The sequence below is a fragment of the Schistocerca serialis genome, chromosome 9, assembly GCF_023864345.2.
Source record: "Schistocerca serialis cubense isolate TAMUIC-IGC-003099 chromosome 9, iqSchSeri2.2, whole genome shotgun sequence".
Taxonomy (NCBI): domain Eukaryota; kingdom Metazoa; phylum Arthropoda; class Insecta; order Orthoptera; family Acrididae; genus Schistocerca; species Schistocerca serialis.
In genome coordinates this window covers 445,733,132-445,742,864 of record NC_064646.1, presented here as the reverse complement: position 1 = coordinate 445,742,864, position 9,733 = coordinate 445,733,132, and the positions used below count along the sequence as shown (strand labels likewise).

Genomic DNA, 9,733 nt, shown 5'->3' with positions numbered 1-9,733 from the left:
GGGCCCCCGGGACGCTTGTTGATGAAGCGCCTTCCGTATTTCATCAGCTGCGCGAACGCCGGCGCGCAGAGCGACGTTACTTCACAGAGCTGGAATCAGCTGACGGTGCGCGGCGTCATAGCCAGGCGGCAATTCTTGTCGAGGCCCACCGTCACTTCGTCAAACTTTTCGGTGAAAAATACACGGATGCTGCCGCGATTTCCGAGCTTCTCCACGACTTTCCATTCGTCTTATCCGTAGCGGATCGCTGTCGCCTCACAGAAAAATTTACCGTGGAGGATGTGCGTGATGTCTTAAACCTCTGTTCCCAGAACCTGTTCGAGTGTTGCGCGTATTGGGGTCGTAAGAGCATTAACTTTGCGATCGTGGAGTGTAGTTGGTGCGAAATCTTAAAAAATGCTACATCTTAGGAAGTGGTTCTCGCATTCTTCACACTTCAGAATTACGGGGTTTGCTGTTAACGCTGAATCAAAGCACCCCAGCCGACGCTGTGGGCGTAATAATCGAGCTCGACACAGTCCGCAAAAGAAATAATTTTAGCAGAGCGTGGTTTCGATCCACGGACCTCTGGGTTATGGACCCAACACGCTTCCACTGCGCCACTCTGCTGGCTGGGGTTGCGCCGGCTCTGCGCCACGTGACGTGGGACACTTGGAAAGTGTTGTCTGCGTCGCTTTCACACGCCTGTACTTAATTGCGTATCATCTCCTACAGCTCTCAGCTTGACTTGTCTCGACTGACGCTACGCTGACGCCTGCAGGCAGCGATATTTACCACGATCGACTCGACATGCAGCTGCGAGATGCACAGGAGCAACAAAGCACTCCACGATGCGGCGACATACGAAATCCACTGGCCAGCTACGCGTCGGCAACTAACAAAATGCCGACCCTGCCAGGATTCGAACCTGGAATCTTCTGATCCGTAATCAGACGCGTTATCCGTTGCGCCACAGGGCCAGTGGCAGCATTTCTTTCTACGAGACAAGTGCAATTCGCTAAGAAACGTGTTCTCCATGGCTGAGCAAGCTCCCAAGGAAGGTACCTCTCGTCCAGCTGCGTGGCCGCAGTGCGCCTGCAGAGCTTAGAGCTTGCCACGCATCTGCTCTCGCTGTTCGACAGGTAGCAGAAGGCAAGGCGCGCGTTTTCCCGCGTTTTCTCGACGACCAGAGCCGGTTGATGTGCATGTAAGCGTAGCATATGAAACAAGAATAGCACGAAGCATTGGTAGTCAGGTGCCAAAGTCGCAGTATGGCATCAGGTGGCGATCGTATGTTTCTGTGGCCACCACTGGTTTGCAGCAAAGTGAATACCGCTAACTGAGAGCACTGTGTTGTAGCCCCAGTGGCGCAATTGGTTAGCGCACGGTACTTATAAGGCAGTAGCCGTGAGCAATGCCGGGGTTGTGAGTTCGAGCCTCACCTGGGGCATACTTTTAATTCTTAGCAGCTGTCTCTGACAGCAACAGGAGGCTAGGTTTGAGATGTATCAGCTATTTGAGTAACATAATTGTGCATTCGAGACGCTAGTTGCGTCTTCCTCGGTAGTATAGTGGTTAGTATCCCCGCCTGTCACGCGGGAGACCGGGGTTCGATTCCCCGCCGGGGAGGCACATCCGATTTTTAATTGCTGCTCTATCACTCACCGAACTTAGTGTAGGACGTTTGCGGCTACTAGCACTATATCTCTCGCACACAGGCATCTGTGTACAGCGCATCCTCGGTAGTATAGTGGTTATTATCCCCGCCTGTCACGCGGGAGACCGGGGTTCGATTCCCCGCCGGGGAGATGCGATTTTTATCTCACAAACCTGTTCGAGTGTTGCGCGTATGGGGGTCGTAAGAGCATTAACTTTGCGATCGTGGAGTGTAGTTGGTGCGAAATCTTAAAAAATGCTACATCTTAGGAAGTGGTTCTCGCATTCTTCACACTTCAGAATTACGGGGTTTGCTGTTAACGCTGAATCAAAGCACCCCAGCCGACGCTGTGGGCGTAATAATCGAGCTCGACACAGTCCGCAAAAGAAATAATTTTAGCAGAGCGTGGTTTCGATCCACGGACCTCTGGGTTATGGGCCCAGCACGCTTCCACTGCGCCACTCTGCTGGCTGGGGTTGCGCCGGCTCTGCGCCACGTGACGTGGGACACTTGGAAAGTGTTGTCTGCGTCGCTTTCACACGCCTGCATTTAATTGCTTATCATCTCCTACAGCTCTCAGCTTGACTTGTCTCGACTGACGCTACGCTGACGCCTGCAGGCAGCGATATTTACCACGATCGACTCGACATGCAGCTGCGAGATGCACAGGAGCAACAAAGCACTCCACGATGCGGCGACATACGAAATCCACTGGCCAGCTACGCGTCGGCAACTAACAAAATGCCGACCCTGCCAGGATTCGAACCTGGAATCTTCTGATCCGTAGTCAGACGCGTTATCCGTTGCGCCACAGGGCCAGTGGCAGCATTTCTTTCTACGAGACAAGTGCAATTCGCTAAGAAACGTGTTCTTCATGGCTGAGCAAGCTCCCAAGGAAGGTACCTCTCGTCCAGCTGCGTGGCCGCAGTGCGCCTGCAGAGCTTAGAGCTTGCCACGCATCTGCTCTCGCTGTTCGACAGGTAGCAGAAGGCAAGGCGCGCGTTTTCCCGCGTTTTCTCGACGACCAGAGCCGGTTGATGTGCATGTAAGCGTAGCATATGAAACAAGAATAGCACGAAGCATTGGTAGTCAGGTGCCAAAGTCGCAGTATGGCATCAGGTGGCGATCGTATGTTTCTGTGGCCACCACTGGTTTGCAGCAAAGTGAATACCGCTAACTGAGAGCACTGTGTTGTAGCCCCAGTGGCGCAATTGGTTAGCGCACGGTACTTATAAGGCAGTAGCCGTGAGCAATGCCGGGGTTGTGAGTTCGAGCCTCACCTGGGGCATACTTTTAATTCTTAGCAGCTGTCTCTGACAGCAACAGGAGGCTAGGTTTGAGATGTATCAGCTATTTGAGTAACATAATTGTGCATTCGAGACGCTAGCTGCGTCTTCCTCGGTAGTATAGTGGTTAATATCCCTGCCTGTCACGCGGGAGACCGGGGTTCGATTCCCCGCCGGGGAGGCACATCCGATTTTTAATTGCTGCTCTATCACTCGCCGAACTTAGTGTAGGACGTTTGCGGCTACTAGCACCATATCTCTCGCACACAGGCATCTGTGTACAGCGCATCCTCGGTAGTATAGTGGTTACTATCCCCGCCTGTCACGCGGGAGACCGGGGTTCGATTCCCCGCCGGGGAGATGCGATTTTTATCTCACAAACCTGTTCGAGTGTTGCGCGTATGGGGGTCGTAAGAGCATTAACTTTGCGATCGTGGAGTGTAGTTGGTGCGAAATCTTAAAAAATGCTACATCTTAGGAAGTGGTTCTCGCATTCTTCACACTTCAGAATTACGGGGTTTGCTGTTAACGCTGAATCAAAGCACCCCAGCCGATGCTGTGGGCGTAATAATCGAGCTCGACACAGTCCGCAAAAGAAATAATTTTAGCAGAGCGTGGTTTCGATCCACGGACCTCTGGGTTATGGGCCCAGCACGCTTCCACTGCGCCACTCTGCTGGCTGGGGTTGCGCCGGCTCTGCGCCACGTGACGTGGGACACTTGGAAAGTGTTGTCTGCGTCGCTTTCACACGCCTGTATTTAATTGCTTATCATCTCCTACAGCTCTCAGCTTGACTTGTCTCGACTGACGCTACGCTGACGCCTGCAGGCAGCGATATTTACCACGATCGACTCGACATGCAGCTGCGAGATGCACAGGAGCAACAAAGCACTCCACGATGCGGCGACATACGAAATCCACTGGCCAGCTACGCGTCGGCAACTAACAAAATGCCGACCCTGCCAGGATTCGAACCTGGAATCTTCTGATCCGTAGTCAGACGCGTTATCCGTTGCGCCACAGGGCCAGTGGCAGCATTTCTTTCTACGAGACAAGTGCAATTCGCTAAGAAACGTGTTCTCCATGGCTGAGCAAGCTCCCAAGGAAGGTACCTCTCGTCCAGCTGCGTGGCCGCAGTGCGCCTGCAGAGCTTAGAGCTTGCCACGCATCTGCTCTCGCTGTTCGACAGGTAGCAGAAGGCAAGGCGCGCGTTTTCCCGCGTTTTCTCGACGACCAGAGCCGGTTGATGTGCATGTAAGCGTAGCATATGAAACAAGAATAGCACGAAGCATTGGTAGTCAGGTGCCAAAGTCGCAGTATGGCATCAGGTGGCGATCGTATGTTTCTGTGGCCACCACTGGTTTGCAGCAAAGTGAATACCGCTAACTGAGAGCACTGTGTTGTAGCCCCAGTGGCGCAATTGGTTAGCGCACGGTACTTATAAGGCAGTAGCCGTGAGCAATGCCGGGGTTGTGAGTTCGAGCCTCACCTGGGGCATACTTTTAATTCTTAGCAGCTGTCTCTGACAGCAACAGGAGGCTAGGTTTGAGATGTATCAGCTATTTGAGTAACATAATTGTGCATTCGAGACGCTAGCTGCGTCTTCCTCGGTAGTATAGTGGTTAGTATCCCCGCCTGTCACGCGGGAGACCGGGGTTCGATTCCCCGCCGGGGAGGCACATCCGATTTTTAATTGCTGCTCTATCACTCGCCGAACTTAGTGTAGGACGTTTGCGGCTACTAGCACCATATCTCTCGCACACAGGCATGTGTGTACAGCGCATCCTCGGTAGTATAGTGGTTAGTATCCCCGCCTGTCACGCGGGAGACCGGGGTTCGATTCCCCGCCGGGGAGATGCGATTTTTATCTCACAAACCTGTTCGAGTGTTGCGCGTATGGGGGTCGTAAGAGCATTAACTTTGCGATCGTGGAGTGTAGTTGGTGCGAAATCTTAAAAAATGCTACATCTTAGGAAGTGGTTCTCGCATTCTTCACACTTCAGAATTACGGGGTTTGCTGTTAACGCTGAATCAAAGCACCCCAGCCGATGCTGTGGGCGTAATAATCGAGCTCGACACAGTCCGCAAAAGAAATAATTTTAGCAGAGCGTGGTTTCGATCCACGGACCTCTGGGTTATGGGCCCAGCACGCTTCCACTGCGCCACTCTGCTGGCTGGGGTTGCGCCGGCTCTGCGCCACGTGACGTGGGACACTTGGAAAGTGTTGTCTGCGTCGCTTTCACACGCCTGTATTTAATTGCTTATCATCTCCTACAGCTCTCAGCTTGACTTGTCTCGACTGACGCTACGCTGACGCCTGCAGGCAGCGATATTTACCACGATCGACTCGACATGCAGCTGCGAGATGCACAGGAGCAACAAAGCACTCCACGATGCGGCGACATGCGAAATCCACTGGCCAGCTACGCGTCGGCAACTAACAAAATGCCGACCCTGCCAGGATTCGAACCTGGAATCTTCTGATCCGTAGTCAGACGCGTTATCCGTTGCGCCACAGGGCCAGTGGCAGCATTTCTTTCTACGAGACAAGTGCAATTCGCTAAGAAACGTGTTCTCCATGGCTGAGCAAGCTCCCAAGGAAGGTACCTCTCGTCCAGCTGCGTGGCCGCAGTGCGCCTGCAGAGCTTAGAGCTTGCCACGCATCTGCTCTCGCTGTTCGACAGGTAGCAGAAGGCAAGGCGCGCGTTTTCCCGCGTTTTCTCGACGACCAGAGCCGGTTGATGTGCATGTAAGCGTAGCATATGAAACAAGAATAGCACGAAGCATTGGTAGTCAGGTGCCAAAGTCGCAGTATGGCATCAGGTGGCGATCGTATGTTTCTGTGGCCACCACTGGTTTGCAGCAAAGTGAATACCGCTAACTGAGAGCACTGTGTTGTAGCCCCAGTGGCGCAATTGGTTAGCGCACGGTACTTATAAGGCAGTAGCCGTGAGCAATGCCGGGGTTGTGAGTTCGAGCCTCACCTGGGGCATACTTTTAATTCATAGCAGCTGTCTCTGACAGCAACAGGAGGCTAGTTTTGAGATGTATCAGCTATTTGAGTAACATAATTGTGCATTCGAGACGCTAGCTGCGTCTTCCTCGGTAGTATAGTGGTTAGTATCCCCGCCTGTCACGCGGGTGACCGGGGTTCGATTCCCCGCCGGGGAGGCACATCCGATTTTTAATTGCTGCTCTATCACTCGCCGAACTTAGTGTAGGACGTTTGCGGCTACTAGCACCATATCTCTCGCACACAGGCATCTGTGTACAGCGCATCCTCGGTAGTATAGTGGTTATTATCCCCGCCTGTCACGCGGGAGACCGGGGTTCGATTCCCCGCCGGGGAGATGCGATTTTTATCTCACAAACCTGTTCGAGTGTTGCGCGTATGGGGGTCGTAAGAGCATTAACTTTGCGATCGTGGAGTGTAGTTGGTGCGAAATCTTAAAAAATGCTACATCTTAGGAAGTGGTTCTCGCATTCTTCACACTTCAGAATTACGGGGTTTGCTGTTAACGCTGAATCAAAGCACCCCAGCCGACGCTGTGGGCGTAATAATCGAGCTCGACACAGTCCGCAAAAGAAATAATTTTAGCAGAGCGTGGTTTCGATCCACGGACCTCTGGGTTATGGGCCCAGCACGCTTCCACTGCGCCACTCTGCTGGCTGGGGTTGCGCCGGCTCTGCGCCACGTGACGTGGGACACTTGGAAAGTGTTGTCTGCGTCGCTTTCACACGCCTGTATTTAATTGCGTATCATCTCCTACAGCTCTCAGCTTGACTTGTCTCGACTGACGCTACGCTGACGCCTGCAGGCAGCGATATTTACCACGATCGACTCGACATGCAGCTGCGAGATGCACAGGAGCAACAAAGCACTCCACGATGCGGCGACATACGAAATCCACTGGCCAGCTACGCGTCGGCAACTAACAAAATGCCGACCCTGCCAGGATTCGAACCTGGAATCTTCTGATCCGTAGTCAGACGCGTTATCCGTTGCGCCACAGGGCCAGTGGCAGCATTTCTTTCTACGAGACAAGTGCAATTCGCTAAGAAACGTGTTCTCCATGGCTGAGCAAGCTCCCAAGGAAGGTACCTCTCGTCCAGCTGCGTGGCCGCAGTGCGCCTGCAGAGCTTAGAGCTTGCCACGCATCTGCTCTCGCTGTTCGACAGGTAGCAGAAGGCAAGGCGCGCGTTTTCCCGCGTTTTCTCGACGACCAGAGCCGGTTGATGTGCATGTAAGCGTAGCATATGAAACAAGAATAGCACGAAGCATTGGTAGTCAGGTGCCAAAGTCGCAGTATGGCATCAGGTGGCGATCGTATGTTTCTGTGGCCACCACTGGTTTGCAGCAAAGTGAATACCGCTAACTGAGAGCACTGTGTTGTAGCCCCAGTGGCGCAATTGGTTAGCGCACGGTACTTATAAGGCAGTAGCCGTGAGCAATGCCGGGGTTGTGAGTTCGAGCCTCACCTGGGGCATACTTTTAATTCATAGCAGCTGTCTCTGACAGCAACAGGAGGCTAGTTTTGAGATGTATCAGCTATTTGAGTAACATAATTGTGCATTCGAGACGCTAGCTGCGTCTTCCTCGGTAGTATAGTGGTTAGTATCCCCGCCTGTCACGCGGGAGACCGGGGTTCGATTCCCCGCCGGGGAGGCACATCCGATTTTTAATTGCTGCTCTATCACTCGCCGAACTTAGTGTAGGACGTTTGCGGCTACTAGCACCATATCTCTCGCACACAGGCATGTGTGTACAGCGCATCCTCGGTAGCATAGTGGTTATTATCCCCGCCTGTCACGCGGGAGACCGGGGTTCGATTCCCCGCCGGGGAGATGCGATTTTTATCTCACAAACCTGTTCGAGTGTTGCGCGAATGGGGGTCGTAAGAGCATTAACTTTGCGATCGTGGAGTGTAGTTGGTGCGAAATCTTAAAAAATGCTACATCTTAGGAAGTGGTTCTCGCATTCTTCACACTTCAGAATTACGGGGTTTGCTGTTAACGCTGAATCAAAGCACCCCAGCCGACGCTGTGGGCGTAATAATCGAGCTCGACACAGTCCGCAAAAGAAATAATTTTAGCAGAGCGTGGTTTCGATCCACGGACCTCTGGGTTATGGGCCCAGAACGCTTCCACTGCGCCACTCTGCTGGCTGGGGTTGCGCCGGCTCTGCGCCACGTGACGTGGGACACTTGGAAAGTGTTGTCTGCGTCGCTTTCACACGCCTGTATTTAATTGCGTATCATCTCCTACAGCTCTCAGCTTGACTTGTCTCGACTGACGCTACGCTGACGCCTGCAGGCAGCGATATTTACCACGATCGACTCGACATGCAGCTGCGAGATGCACAGGAGCAACAAAGCACTCCACGATGCGGCGACATACGAAATCCACTGGCCAGCTACGCGTCGGCAACTAACAAAATGCCGACCCTGCCAGGATTCGAACCTGGAATCTTCTGATCCGTAGTCAGACGCGTTATCCGTTGCGCCACAGGGCCAGTGGCAGCATTTCTTTCTACGAGACAAGTGCAATTCGCTAAGAAACGTGTTCTCCATGGCTGAGCAAGCTCCCAAGGAAGGTACCTCTCGTCCAGCTGCGTGGCCGCAGTGCGCCTGCAGAGCTTAGAGCTTGCCACGCATCTGCTCTCGCTGTTCGACAGGTAGCAGAAGGCAAGGCGCGCGTTTTCCCGCGTTTTCTCGACGACCAGAGCCGGTTGATGTGCATGTAAGCGTAGCATATGAAACAAGAATAGCACGAAGCATTGGTAGTCAGGTGCCAAAGTCGCAGTATGGCATCAGGTGGCGATCGTATGTTTCTGTGGCCACCACTGGTTTGCAGCAAAGTGAATACCGCTAACTGAGAGCACTGTGTTGTAGCCCCAGTGGCGCAATTGGTTAGCGCACGGTACTTATAAGGCAGTAGCCGTGAGCAATGCCGGGGTTGTGAGTTCGAGCCTCACCTGGGGCATACTTTTAATTCATAGCAGCTGTCTCTGACAGCAACAGGAGGCTAGGTTTGAGATGTATCAGCTATTTGAGAAACATAATTGTGCATTCGAGACGCTAGCTGCGTCTTCCTCGGTAGTATAGTGGTTAGTATCCCCGCCTGTCACGCGGGAGACCGGGGTTCGATTCCCCGCCGGGGAGGCACATCCGATTTTTAATTGCTGCTCTATCACTCGCCGAACTTAGTGTAGGACGTTTGCGGCTACTAGCACCATATCTCTCGCACACAGGGATGTGTGTACAGCGCATCCTCGGTAGGATAGTGGTTAGTATCCCCGCCTGTCACGCTGGAGACCGGGGTTCGATTCCCCGCCGTGGAGGTGCGTTTTTTATCTCACAAACCTGTTCGAGTGTTGCGCGTATGGGGGTCGTAAGAGCATTAACTTTGCGATCGTGAAGTGTAGTTGGTGCGAAATCTTAAAAAATGCTACATCTTAGGAAGTGGTTCTCGCATTCTTCACACTTCAGAATTACGGGGTTTGCTGTTAACGCTGAATCAAAGCACCCCAGCCGACGCTGTGGGCGTAATAATCGAGCTCGACACAGTCCGCAAAAGAAATAATTTTAGCAGAGCGTGGTTTCGATCCACGGACCTCTGGGTTATGGGCCCAGCACGCTTCCACTGCGCCACTCTGCTGGCTGGGGTTGCGCCGGCTCTGCGCCACGTGACGTGGGACACTTGGAAAGTGTTGTCTGCGTCGCTTTCACACGCCTGTATTTAATTGCGTATCATCTCCTACAGCTCTCAGCTTGACTTGTCTCGACTGACGCTACGCTGACGCCTGCAGGCA

The 9,733-nt window shown here is 53.1% G+C and overlaps 30 non-coding genes across 30 annotated transcripts; 17 read left to right on the top strand and 13 right to left on the bottom strand.

Moving 5' to 3' along the window:
* Positions 1-537: 537 nt before the first annotated feature.
* Positions 538-609, bottom strand: Trnam-cau (transfer RNA methionine (anticodon CAU)). Its single transcript has one exon. It is a non-coding gene; the product is annotated as a tRNA-Met (tRNA).
* A 277-nt stretch (positions 610-886) lies between these two features.
* Positions 887-959, bottom strand: Trnar-acg (transfer RNA arginine (anticodon ACG)). Its single transcript has one exon. It is a non-coding gene; the product is annotated as a tRNA-Arg (tRNA).
* A 378-nt stretch (positions 960-1,337) lies between these two features.
* Trnai-uau (transfer RNA isoleucine (anticodon UAU)) lies at positions 1,338-1,429 on the top strand. Its single transcript is given in 2 exon segments — positions 1,338-1,375; positions 1,394-1,429. It is a non-coding gene; the product is annotated as a tRNA-Ile (tRNA).
* Positions 1,430-1,536: 107 nt separating this feature from the next.
* Trnad-guc (transfer RNA aspartic acid (anticodon GUC)) lies at positions 1,537-1,608 on the top strand. Its single transcript has one exon. It is a non-coding gene; the product is annotated as a tRNA-Asp (tRNA).
* A 107-nt stretch (positions 1,609-1,715) lies between these two features.
* Trnad-guc (transfer RNA aspartic acid (anticodon GUC)) lies at positions 1,716-1,787 on the top strand. The gene has a single exon. It is a non-coding gene; the product is annotated as a tRNA-Asp (tRNA).
* A 245-nt stretch (positions 1,788-2,032) lies between these two features.
* On the bottom strand, positions 2,033-2,104 carry Trnam-cau (transfer RNA methionine (anticodon CAU)). The gene has a single exon. It is a non-coding gene; the product is annotated as a tRNA-Met (tRNA).
* A 277-nt stretch (positions 2,105-2,381) lies between these two features.
* Positions 2,382-2,454, bottom strand: Trnar-acg (transfer RNA arginine (anticodon ACG)). Its single transcript has one exon. It is a non-coding gene; the product is annotated as a tRNA-Arg (tRNA).
* A 378-nt stretch (positions 2,455-2,832) lies between these two features.
* Trnai-uau (transfer RNA isoleucine (anticodon UAU)) lies at positions 2,833-2,924 on the top strand. Its single transcript is given in 2 exon segments — positions 2,833-2,870; positions 2,889-2,924. It is a non-coding gene; the product is annotated as a tRNA-Ile (tRNA).
* A 107-nt stretch (positions 2,925-3,031) lies between these two features.
* Positions 3,032-3,103, top strand: Trnad-guc (transfer RNA aspartic acid (anticodon GUC)). The gene has a single exon. It is a non-coding gene; the product is annotated as a tRNA-Asp (tRNA).
* A 107-nt stretch (positions 3,104-3,210) lies between these two features.
* On the top strand, positions 3,211-3,282 carry Trnad-guc (transfer RNA aspartic acid (anticodon GUC)). Its single transcript has one exon. It is a non-coding gene; the product is annotated as a tRNA-Asp (tRNA).
* A 245-nt stretch (positions 3,283-3,527) lies between these two features.
* On the bottom strand, positions 3,528-3,599 carry Trnam-cau (transfer RNA methionine (anticodon CAU)). The gene has a single exon. It is a non-coding gene; the product is annotated as a tRNA-Met (tRNA).
* A 277-nt stretch (positions 3,600-3,876) lies between these two features.
* Positions 3,877-3,949, bottom strand: Trnar-acg (transfer RNA arginine (anticodon ACG)). The gene has a single exon. It is a non-coding gene; the product is annotated as a tRNA-Arg (tRNA).
* Positions 3,950-4,327: 378 nt separating this feature from the next.
* On the top strand, positions 4,328-4,419 carry Trnai-uau (transfer RNA isoleucine (anticodon UAU)). The gene is given in 2 exon segments: positions 4,328-4,365; positions 4,384-4,419. It is a non-coding gene; the product is annotated as a tRNA-Ile (tRNA).
* Positions 4,420-4,526: 107 nt separating this feature from the next.
* On the top strand, positions 4,527-4,598 carry Trnad-guc (transfer RNA aspartic acid (anticodon GUC)). Its single transcript has one exon. It is a non-coding gene; the product is annotated as a tRNA-Asp (tRNA).
* A 107-nt stretch (positions 4,599-4,705) lies between these two features.
* On the top strand, positions 4,706-4,777 carry Trnad-guc (transfer RNA aspartic acid (anticodon GUC)). The gene has a single exon. It is a non-coding gene; the product is annotated as a tRNA-Asp (tRNA).
* A 245-nt stretch (positions 4,778-5,022) lies between these two features.
* On the bottom strand, positions 5,023-5,094 carry Trnam-cau (transfer RNA methionine (anticodon CAU)). The gene has a single exon. It is a non-coding gene; the product is annotated as a tRNA-Met (tRNA).
* Positions 5,095-5,371: 277 nt separating this feature from the next.
* On the bottom strand, positions 5,372-5,444 carry Trnar-acg (transfer RNA arginine (anticodon ACG)). The gene has a single exon. It is a non-coding gene; the product is annotated as a tRNA-Arg (tRNA).
* Positions 5,445-5,822: 378 nt separating this feature from the next.
* On the top strand, positions 5,823-5,914 carry Trnai-uau (transfer RNA isoleucine (anticodon UAU)). The gene is given in 2 exon segments: positions 5,823-5,860; positions 5,879-5,914. It is a non-coding gene; the product is annotated as a tRNA-Ile (tRNA).
* Positions 5,915-6,021: 107 nt separating this feature from the next.
* Positions 6,022-6,093, top strand: Trnad-guc (transfer RNA aspartic acid (anticodon GUC)). The gene has a single exon. It is a non-coding gene; the product is annotated as a tRNA-Asp (tRNA).
* Positions 6,094-6,200: 107 nt separating this feature from the next.
* Trnad-guc (transfer RNA aspartic acid (anticodon GUC)) lies at positions 6,201-6,272 on the top strand. The gene has a single exon. It is a non-coding gene; the product is annotated as a tRNA-Asp (tRNA).
* Positions 6,273-6,517: 245 nt separating this feature from the next.
* Trnam-cau (transfer RNA methionine (anticodon CAU)) lies at positions 6,518-6,589 on the bottom strand. The gene has a single exon. It is a non-coding gene; the product is annotated as a tRNA-Met (tRNA).
* Positions 6,590-6,866: 277 nt separating this feature from the next.
* Trnar-acg (transfer RNA arginine (anticodon ACG)) lies at positions 6,867-6,939 on the bottom strand. Its single transcript has one exon. It is a non-coding gene; the product is annotated as a tRNA-Arg (tRNA).
* A 378-nt stretch (positions 6,940-7,317) lies between these two features.
* On the top strand, positions 7,318-7,409 carry Trnai-uau (transfer RNA isoleucine (anticodon UAU)). Its single transcript is given in 2 exon segments — positions 7,318-7,355; positions 7,374-7,409. It is a non-coding gene; the product is annotated as a tRNA-Ile (tRNA).
* A 107-nt stretch (positions 7,410-7,516) lies between these two features.
* On the top strand, positions 7,517-7,588 carry Trnad-guc (transfer RNA aspartic acid (anticodon GUC)). The gene has a single exon. It is a non-coding gene; the product is annotated as a tRNA-Asp (tRNA).
* Positions 7,589-7,695: 107 nt separating this feature from the next.
* Positions 7,696-7,767, top strand: Trnad-guc (transfer RNA aspartic acid (anticodon GUC)). Its single transcript has one exon. It is a non-coding gene; the product is annotated as a tRNA-Asp (tRNA).
* Positions 7,768-8,012: 245 nt separating this feature from the next.
* Trnam-cau (transfer RNA methionine (anticodon CAU)) lies at positions 8,013-8,084 on the bottom strand. The gene has a single exon. It is a non-coding gene; the product is annotated as a tRNA-Met (tRNA).
* A 277-nt stretch (positions 8,085-8,361) lies between these two features.
* On the bottom strand, positions 8,362-8,434 carry Trnar-acg (transfer RNA arginine (anticodon ACG)). The gene has a single exon. It is a non-coding gene; the product is annotated as a tRNA-Arg (tRNA).
* A 378-nt stretch (positions 8,435-8,812) lies between these two features.
* Positions 8,813-8,904, top strand: Trnai-uau (transfer RNA isoleucine (anticodon UAU)). Its single transcript is given in 2 exon segments — positions 8,813-8,850; positions 8,869-8,904. It is a non-coding gene; the product is annotated as a tRNA-Ile (tRNA).
* A 107-nt stretch (positions 8,905-9,011) lies between these two features.
* Positions 9,012-9,083, top strand: Trnad-guc (transfer RNA aspartic acid (anticodon GUC)). Its single transcript has one exon. It is a non-coding gene; the product is annotated as a tRNA-Asp (tRNA).
* A 424-nt stretch (positions 9,084-9,507) lies between these two features.
* On the bottom strand, positions 9,508-9,579 carry Trnam-cau (transfer RNA methionine (anticodon CAU)). Its single transcript has one exon. It is a non-coding gene; the product is annotated as a tRNA-Met (tRNA).
* Positions 9,580-9,733: the final 154 nt, after the last annotated feature.